The sequence below is a fragment of the Carcharodon carcharias genome, chromosome 1 (assembly GCF_017639515.1).
Source record: "Carcharodon carcharias isolate sCarCar2 chromosome 1, sCarCar2.pri, whole genome shotgun sequence".
Lineage (NCBI taxonomy): Eukaryota > Metazoa > Chordata > Chondrichthyes > Lamniformes > Lamnidae > Carcharodon > Carcharodon carcharias.
In genome coordinates, this window is record NC_054467.1 from 26,226,877 (window position 1) to 26,235,421 (window position 8,545).

At 45.2% G+C, this 8,545-nt stretch overlaps 1 non-coding gene across 1 annotated transcript; it reads left to right on the forward strand.

Moving 5' to 3' along the window:
* Positions 1 to 5,365: 5,365 nt before the first annotated feature.
* On the forward strand, positions 5,366 to 5,479 carry LOC121285736. The gene has a single exon (XR_005944762.1). It is a non-coding gene; the product is annotated as a U5 spliceosomal RNA (small nuclear RNA).
* The last annotated feature ends 3,066 nt before the right edge of the window (positions 5,480 to 8,545 follow it).

Here is an 8,545-nt window from a genome sequence, read left to right on the forward strand (position 1 = left end):
ACTTCTATTTGAAGATAAGACTATATACAGGTGGAGTTAACTAGGAGACTGTATATAGTAAATATGACCTCTACTGTTTCTGCTTTTAGGCTGAGTACAAGCCTTGGAACTAATATGCCAGATCTGCTGAGGTGGTAGCAATTGGCAGCAGTTTAAGATATGCACCCTTAAAGGTGTATGCACATCATATGACAACAGTCAAGATAACTATTTCCCTAAATTTCTACAATGGCATTTCCTTCCAGACACGAGTAGGTTGCATTTGCAAAATTTCACATTTTTCCATTATTTGCTTAATAAGGAAGTTGACAAAGGCGAAGGGGAGATTTCATCATCTCTTTTCTTACCAGAGGGAAACAGTGGAATTGATCATTTGGGGAGATGGTGTCATTGTGGTCTGTCACTGAAGTAGTAATCCAGAGGCCCAGGCTAATGCCATGGGCTCAAATCCCACAGCTGGTAAAAATTAAATTAACTTAATAAATCTGGAAAATAAAGCTAATCACAGGAATGGTGACCATGAAACCATCATCAATTGTTGTAAAAACCTATCTGATTCATTAATATTTTAGGGAAGGAGATCTGCCACCTTTACCTGGTTTGGCTTACATGGGACTCCAGACCCAAAGTAACGTGGTTGACTCTTAACTGTCCTCTGAAATGGCTCTGGCAATTAGAGATGGGCAACAAATGTTGGTCTTGCTAGCGACTGCTATGTCCCATGAAAGAATAAAGAAAAATGTAAGGCTTTACTATACAAGTATGGTTCCAAAGTTGCACCGTGTTTTTTTTATTTATTTCATGGCATGCAAACATCACTGATAAGGGCAGTAATTATTGCCCATTCCTAATTGCCCTTGAGAAGGCGATGGTGAGCCACCTTCTTGAACTGCTGAAGTCTATCCAGTACAGCTACATCCATAATGCTGTTAGGAAGGGAGTTGCAGGATTTTGACCTAGTGACAGTGAAGGAACGGTGGTAAGTCAGGGTGGCGTGAGGCTTGGAGGAGTACTTCCAGGTGGTGGTATTCTCATGCATCTGCTGCCCTTATTCTTCTAGGTGGCAGAGGTTGTGGGTTTGGAAGGTGCAATCCAAGTAGGTTTGGTGATTTGCTGCAGTGCATTTTATAGATGGTACACACTGTTGGCATTGCATGTTGGTGATTGAGTGAGTGCATGTTTAAGGTGGTAGATGTGGTGCCAATTAAGCAGGCTGCTTTCTCCTGGATGGTTTTGAGTTTCTTGAGTGTAGTTGGAGCTACAATAATCCAGGCAAGTGGAGAGTTCCATTACACCCCTGACCTGTGCCTTGTAGATGGTAGACTTCATGGGTGAAGATTAGGAATAGCAAGAGTCAGAAAATATTGGTGGGAATAGTGTGCAGGCCCCTTAATATTAGTTATACCATTGGATAGTGCATTAATTAAACAAGAAATTATTGGGGCTTGTGATAAAGGCAATGTGATAGTTGTGAGGAACTTAATCTTCACATAAACTGGACCAATCTAATTGGCAAAGATGAGTTTGTATAATGTTTTTGAAACAGTTTCCTGGAGCAATATGTTATGGAACCAACTAGGAATAAAGCTATTTTTGATCTACTATTGTGCAATGATGCAAGTTTAATTAGTAATCTCATTGTAAAAGATCCATTGGGAAATAATGATCATAATAGAATTTAAGCTTGAAAATGACATACTCCAATCACTAACAAGAATCTTAAACTTAAACAAAGCCAATTCCATAGTTAGGCGGGGAAAGCTAGCTAAAGTTTCTTGGATAAATAGACTAAAAGCTATGCACAGTAAATGAAGAGTGGGAAACATTTAAATAAACAATTCAAAATATTCAATCAAAATACATTCAATTCAAAAACAAAACTAAGGGAGAATGATCAATCCATGACTTACTGACAAGGGCAAGGATAGCAATTAGATTAAAAGAAGAGACTTATAATGATGCCAAGTTTGTAGTAAGTCGTATATAAAAAGAAAGAAAGTAGCTAAGTAAACATTGGCTCAAATCTTCCAATCATTGTTGGAACTGCTGCGTCCAATGCTGATCAGGACAAAAACTACCCACCTACTTGGATACATTTAAAAAGGTCAGACTTTCTATTCATAATTCAGAAGGACTTCCTCAGCGCAGGAATCCACATAAAGAGCAGAGAAGAGAATTTGCACAGAAAACACACCCACTGTTATGGCACTATCTGCCATAAAGTAAGTTTAAATGCCCTGTGTGAATGTTAGTAATTAGGTGAATGCATTAATACTAGTGAATAGGTAGGGTGGGTGAGGTAAGTGGGTAGCGTAGCAGGTGCGCGAGGTGGTCGGTAAGTAGGGCAGCAGATGGGTGAGGTGGTATGTGTGTAGGGTGGCAGGTGGGTAGGGTATGAGGTGGATAAGGTGGTAGGTTGGCAGATGGGTGTGGTGGTAGGGTGAAAGGTGGGTGAGGCGGTAGGATGGTTTGTGGGTGGGGTGGCAGGAGTATGAGGTGGGTAGGTGGGTAGGCTGACTGATGGGTGTGGTGGTAGGGTGAAAGATGGGTGAGGCAGTCAGATGGCATGTGGTTTGGGTGGTATCTGGGTGTGGTGGCAGATGCATGAGGTGGTTGGGTGGCCGATGGATGAGGTGGTAGATATGTAGGGTGGCAGGTGGGTACGGTGATAGTGTGGCAGATGGGTAGAGTGACAAGTGAGTGACATGTTAGGGTGGCAAGTTGATAGGTTGGTAGGATGGTGGGTGAGTGAGATGGAAGGGTGGCAGGTGGCTAGGGTGGCAGGTGGGGGAAGTGGTAGGGTGCAGGTGTATGAGGTGGGTAGGTGGGTGAGTGGGTTTGGGATAATCAGGTCAGGAGGGGTTGTCAGCTTGCGGGTGAGTCAGGTCAGGTTGGTTGGGTATGGTGGTGGGGAGTGGTCAGGTCGGTTAGGAGGGGTCATCATATGGAATTGGGAGGGGTAGTCGGGGTGGGGGGGAGTTTTGGGTCAGGGGAGTTTGGGGTTGTAGGGTAATCAGGGAGGGTCAGGGAGGATAGTTGGAGGGTCGGGGGGGTCGAGGGGGAGTCAGTGGGGGTGGCATCTGTGTGAGTGATTGGGGCATCAGGAGTTTTTAGACTAGGATTTTTCTATCTAACATTTCTTGGGTAACTATTCAGGTAAGTACCATGGAACTGACCAAAGTCTAGAACACTAACTAAGAGTCAAAGCATTTTTCAGAGGGTCCCTGGGAGCAGGGGAATTGCCCAACAGAAATGGAAACTTCCTGGTAAATTCCCACAGACTCAGTGGGGTGTTGGTACTTCTGCTTGTTCCTGGTGCACATCTTGGATCATACATCCGGTCTCTGACAATCTGGAGACTGGAAAACCTGGGCCATTGGTCACTTAAAAGCAGAGACAAAAGAAATTATCATGGGGGATAAGGAAATTACAGAGACATTGAACAAATATTTTGTCTGTCTTCACAGTAGAAGACATGAGTTATATACCTGAAATCAAGGGTGATATAGGGGCTAATAAGAGTGAAGAAATTAAGGTATTAATATCAGCAGAAAAAAAGGTACTGGAAAAACTCAAGGTATTGAAATCCAACAAACCCCAGGGCCTGAAGGCCTGCATCCTAGAGTTCTGTGGGCCCTACATTAACTGGGAGAAATACTGCAAGGGCAAGGGCTACAGTTCCATTAACTTGCTTTTGTTGTGTAACTATACTTAGAAAACCCTGTTGGTGAATGCTCAACATCCTGGCAGCAGCCACGATACGTTCAATGTACTATACGCTCCATCTTTGGCCCATCACAAAAGAGGATAGCTGCTGGATGACAACAGGTACCCACTCTGCACATGGCTCATGACTTCCCTGTGCCACCTTATCATGGGTGCACAACATGCCCACAATGACAGACATGCAGCCACAAGGAATATTACAGAGAAAATTATTGGCAGCCTGAAATAACATAGAGGTGAGAGCCCCCCAGTCCTCACTGGACCGTGTCTGGCAGTCTGCTGTATCCTCTACAACCTTGCTATTGTGAGGGTGCAGCCCATGTGAGCAGGACACTGCCTCGTGATGATGAGAAGGAGGAGGGACAAAGGAGAAGGCATCTTGGTATCCTCCGCTCCAGATGGGCTGTCAGACCCCGATTCCCCTGAAATATCATTCCTACGTCACAGCTGTTTCACAATTCCCCATCTTTTGAACCATCTGTTACATAACATCTTAACGTCCTCATGGCCAAAATCACAAAATAAAATCCACCAACAAGAAAATCATTCCATAACAACTTAATCCAACAACACATCCAATAATATGTCCAAAACTCAACTATTCACTCTTGTGCATTCTCTTAGTGCCTGTCTCACAGGTAATTTGCTTGTTCTGGTGCTCCTATGCAGCGGTACTCCAATGGCTGTGACATGGCTGGTGAAAGGAGACTGATTTTCACTGGGAGACATTGCAGATTGCTTTGCAGGAACTCATCGAGCAGCCTGGACTGCTCCTTTTTTGCATAGGTGGCAGCTGTTTAGGTTGACAGGCTGAAAGGTAATAGCAAAGAAACTGGCAGCATGACAGTGGTGGTACCAAGAATGCTATCACCCTGAGAGAGGACAGCAGGCTCATGCAACAGCGAACTACTGCCACTCCCTAAGGACAGCACCTCAGCAATCCTAATAACCTGATGGAGGAGTCTTCTGGACTGCTGTAAACCCTGAAGGCCCTTTGAGACTGGTATCAGCAGCCATGATGGCAACAGTCTGGGCCTGCATGGCACCAAGCTGGGTTTTCATTACGACAAACAGAAATCTTGCAATTTCACTGCAGTATCCAAACATTGGGTGAATTCTGCCTGCTGTCACAACTTTTTAAGGAAGACATATACTTTAAAAAAAATGACATCCAGGCAAAGACACTGAGCAAAAGATGGCTGAGAATATAAAGTAACCACTTACTGAAAAATCCCTACGTGGATTATAGTTGACCGACAAGTCCAAAGAGAAAATGGAATGTCACACCTAAAATGGTGTCAAGGCCTACTTCAGACAGGAGCACTTGAAAAAAAGAAATTAAATGCAAAAGAATAAACTTTAATCTCCTGTGGTTGTGGAGACTGATTGCCACATCTCAGTAGGCATCCAAAACCATTTCCTGTTCAGTTATATCTCAGAAAGTGGAAATGATCTGAGTTGAAAGAAAATGGACTCTGGGTGAAAGACATATTTGTTTTTTTTTCCCTTCCATGTATACGCAAGGAAATGGGTTAAAAAGCTAGCAGCTGAGCTGAACTGTGTGTGCCCATGTGTGCTGTAAGAGTCACAGCAGAAGAAGATCAACTAAGCATCGCTGCAGCTTACAGGTAAAAAAAGTATGCTCTGGTTTCTCTTCAGATCGTATAAATCTTTCGCCTTTTACTAAAGATTTCCGTGGAGAGGAGCACTCAGAGTTTGAAGTAATTTTTTGTGGCCCTACCTTAGTGGGGCTGATAAAAGCTTGGCCTAAATAGCCAAGTGGTTATGGTACTGGGTTTGTAAACCCAAGATCAAGAGTTCAAATCTCACAACAGCAAACTATGAAACAATGTAATTTCATCTGAATAAACAGATGGAAACGGGTTTGTACTCGAAAGAGTTACAGGTAAAAAGCTCTCTCTCATTCTCTCTCTGTTGCTGGAGGCAAGTTAGCAAAGCTATTATCAAAAAGGAAATAAAACAGCTTCTTCAGCCAACCTGCAGAACCAAGTGTCCTCAAACCAACAGCTAAACTGCCAAAGTCAGCGCGACCAGAATTGGCCAAGTTAACGGCCGCAATGTTTCACCATCTCCTCCTCACAGATAAGCTTGTTCGTATATTTTTTAAAACTTTTATTTGGACTCAACTTCTCATTTCTGATCCGTGTGTTGTGTTTTTATTATTTTTTCTCAGGTTTTAGTAACTAATAAACATATTTTTTTTTGACTCAGGAAAGCCTGGTTACAGTGGCTCCTTCTAAAACATAAATACATTTGGACTGGGATAAGGTATCCACGTGACTTTTAAAAGGCATCCCTTTCAAATTAACCATGTTGTGACCAACCAAAGGGGTTAAATAAAGAAGGGGAGCCAGCTCATTCCTCCACACCCGGGAGCATACCAAAATTGGGGTCCTGTTCGGGAGGTTGACAAATTGCAGGACATCGCCTGGGACCGGTTGTAACACTGCAGTGTAATGGAGGCCAATACAGCAAGGGGCCAAGAGCCCCTCCACATAAACTTTCAGATAAGCTGTGGCATGCAATATCAGGAGTCTCGTGCCGAGCACCTGGACTCAGTGGTGGAAAAAGTTCAATAGTCATATGAGTGGTCAAGATCAATGTACCTTCGAATGCCATATCCCACCAATTGCACCACCAACCTCATAAGTTGCTCAATGCACTAAATTCCCATCACTAACCTACTAGCAAACTCTATCCATCAATACTCATGCTTGCCATCCATAGCTAATTTCATCCTCACACACTAAGTACTGCTGCAAACCTCATACTCACTTCTCACGCCTTGCAATGCTGCAGGTGTTCAAAGGTGAAAGGCACACCATTCAAATGCATTGCAGCACACACACCAGGTGTCAAAGAGAAAGAGGTGGAGGAGCAGAAAGGCAGCAATGAAGAAAGAACTCTGCCACTCGTTCTCGCCCTCACTGTCACCAACTCAGAAACTGACACTCTAAAGTAGAGGTAGAATAGAGGCAGGATCTGCATGTGGTAAGATACAGACATGATTGGCTGCGGCCAGGCCAGGGAACAAGGGTAGCAGTAATGCCAACAGGCTTGGTGGTGAGGTTGCGTATGAGTTCTACAGAACGTGCTTGATAAATATGCATAATGAAATCCTTGGGGCATTTGAAGGCCAGTCTGCTCAAAAGCCTGCAGCTTATACCAAGCAGCAAGGAGGAGACTAACACCAACTTGCCACAGGGCTTGGCATTAAGCTTAGAGAGGTGGCCAACTCTATGAGAACATTTGCGGGCCCAACCATGATGCAAGGTTTGATTGCCGATGTCTCGGCTTCCACTACAGCACAAATAGAAGCCACCCAATGTCTGAGTGCTCTTGTGGGAGCTCAGACTATTCTCATGCAAGCTCAACATGCAAAGGGCCAGGTTTTCCTGTCCCGAATCCGGATGTAACAAAGGCGGGACTGCAAAGAATGTAGCGTCAGCAGCCTAACTTTCGCCTGGTGCTGGTCTACCGACTCCCTTCCCCACTCTGACAACTTTCTTGAGGACAGGGGGAGAGTGGGAGGCAGGGAAAGTGAACTCACCTGCCTCATTAATTGGGTGGATTCAGGTCATTAGGGAGTTTGTTAAGAATTTGCCTTCTGACCGTTTGAGATTTTCATGGGGTTGGTCAGAAATGAGGAGCTCAGAGAAGCAGACCATCTGCAGCCTGGTGAGAACATGAACGCAAGTGCTGAAACAGTGTTATTTCATGCAAAAAAAAAAGTGAAAGGTTGAACAAGGAAGTACAGAGCATCAATAAAATTTTACTAACCAACTTTACCCTACCCTATCCCAGGCCCCAGCTCTTCATTTGTCCCGGCTACTTTGAACATGAAAATCCTCTCTTTTTTTTGACACCATGCACAGACGGCAACCACAGCAATGGCTGACATTTTGGGCCAGGATGTGGCCCACTTCCCCGGTGTCCCACCTCCGTTTCTGCTTCACCGGCCACTAATTGGGTGGCAGACCCACTTCTAGAGTCAATGAGACCCTGACCCTGTGAGAATTGTACTGAAGACGGAGTCGGGTTTGTGACCCGGAGTCGAACTTACCTCTTGATCCTCACCTTTTAACAGGAAAATCTATCTCAAAGTCGTAGGCTGCTGCTACCCTAGCTGCGCATACCAATCGTCAAAGGCTAGGATCTTACACTCCCCGCCCGGCAGGTTCTGAGGCTGGGGGGGATGTGTGAAATTGTACACACGGGATTCCTTCCAAGTTTGCGCCCACCCCAAACTTGCAGTGATTTTAGGGTGGGGCAGGCAGGGCCTTGGATAGCGAGCCTGCCCTTGCCCCAATTGAGGCCCTCAATTTTTAGATTGGGGGCCTGATGACAGCTCAAGGGGGGAAATGCAAAAATAAAGCAAGTTCGATCTCGGGTGGGAAGGGGGTGGGGTGGGTACCTCCATCAGGAGTTCCTTTCTGACTGGGGGGGCGCCCACCTCTTAAGGCTCAGTAACCTCCGGACCTCCCTCCCCCACAAGCCTATCTCCCAAGACCCTGGTCGCCTCCTTTGCGATCCCTCAGGCCTTCCTACACATCCTGCCCTGGGACCCCTGACATTCACCTTTTCCTCTGGGACTTGGGCTCAGGAAGCTTTGTGCAGTGCCTCTTCCAGCCATTGCAGCACTGTTCTTGGAGGGACTGGAGAGCTGCCGGCCAATCTTAATTGCCAAGCAAGGCGGAACTTCCTTCTTAGTGAGAGATGGAAGTCCCGCCTTATGCCAATCAATGCTCATTAGAGCATAAGATGGCAGCGAGGCTATAGGAGTTGATGGAGATGTGTT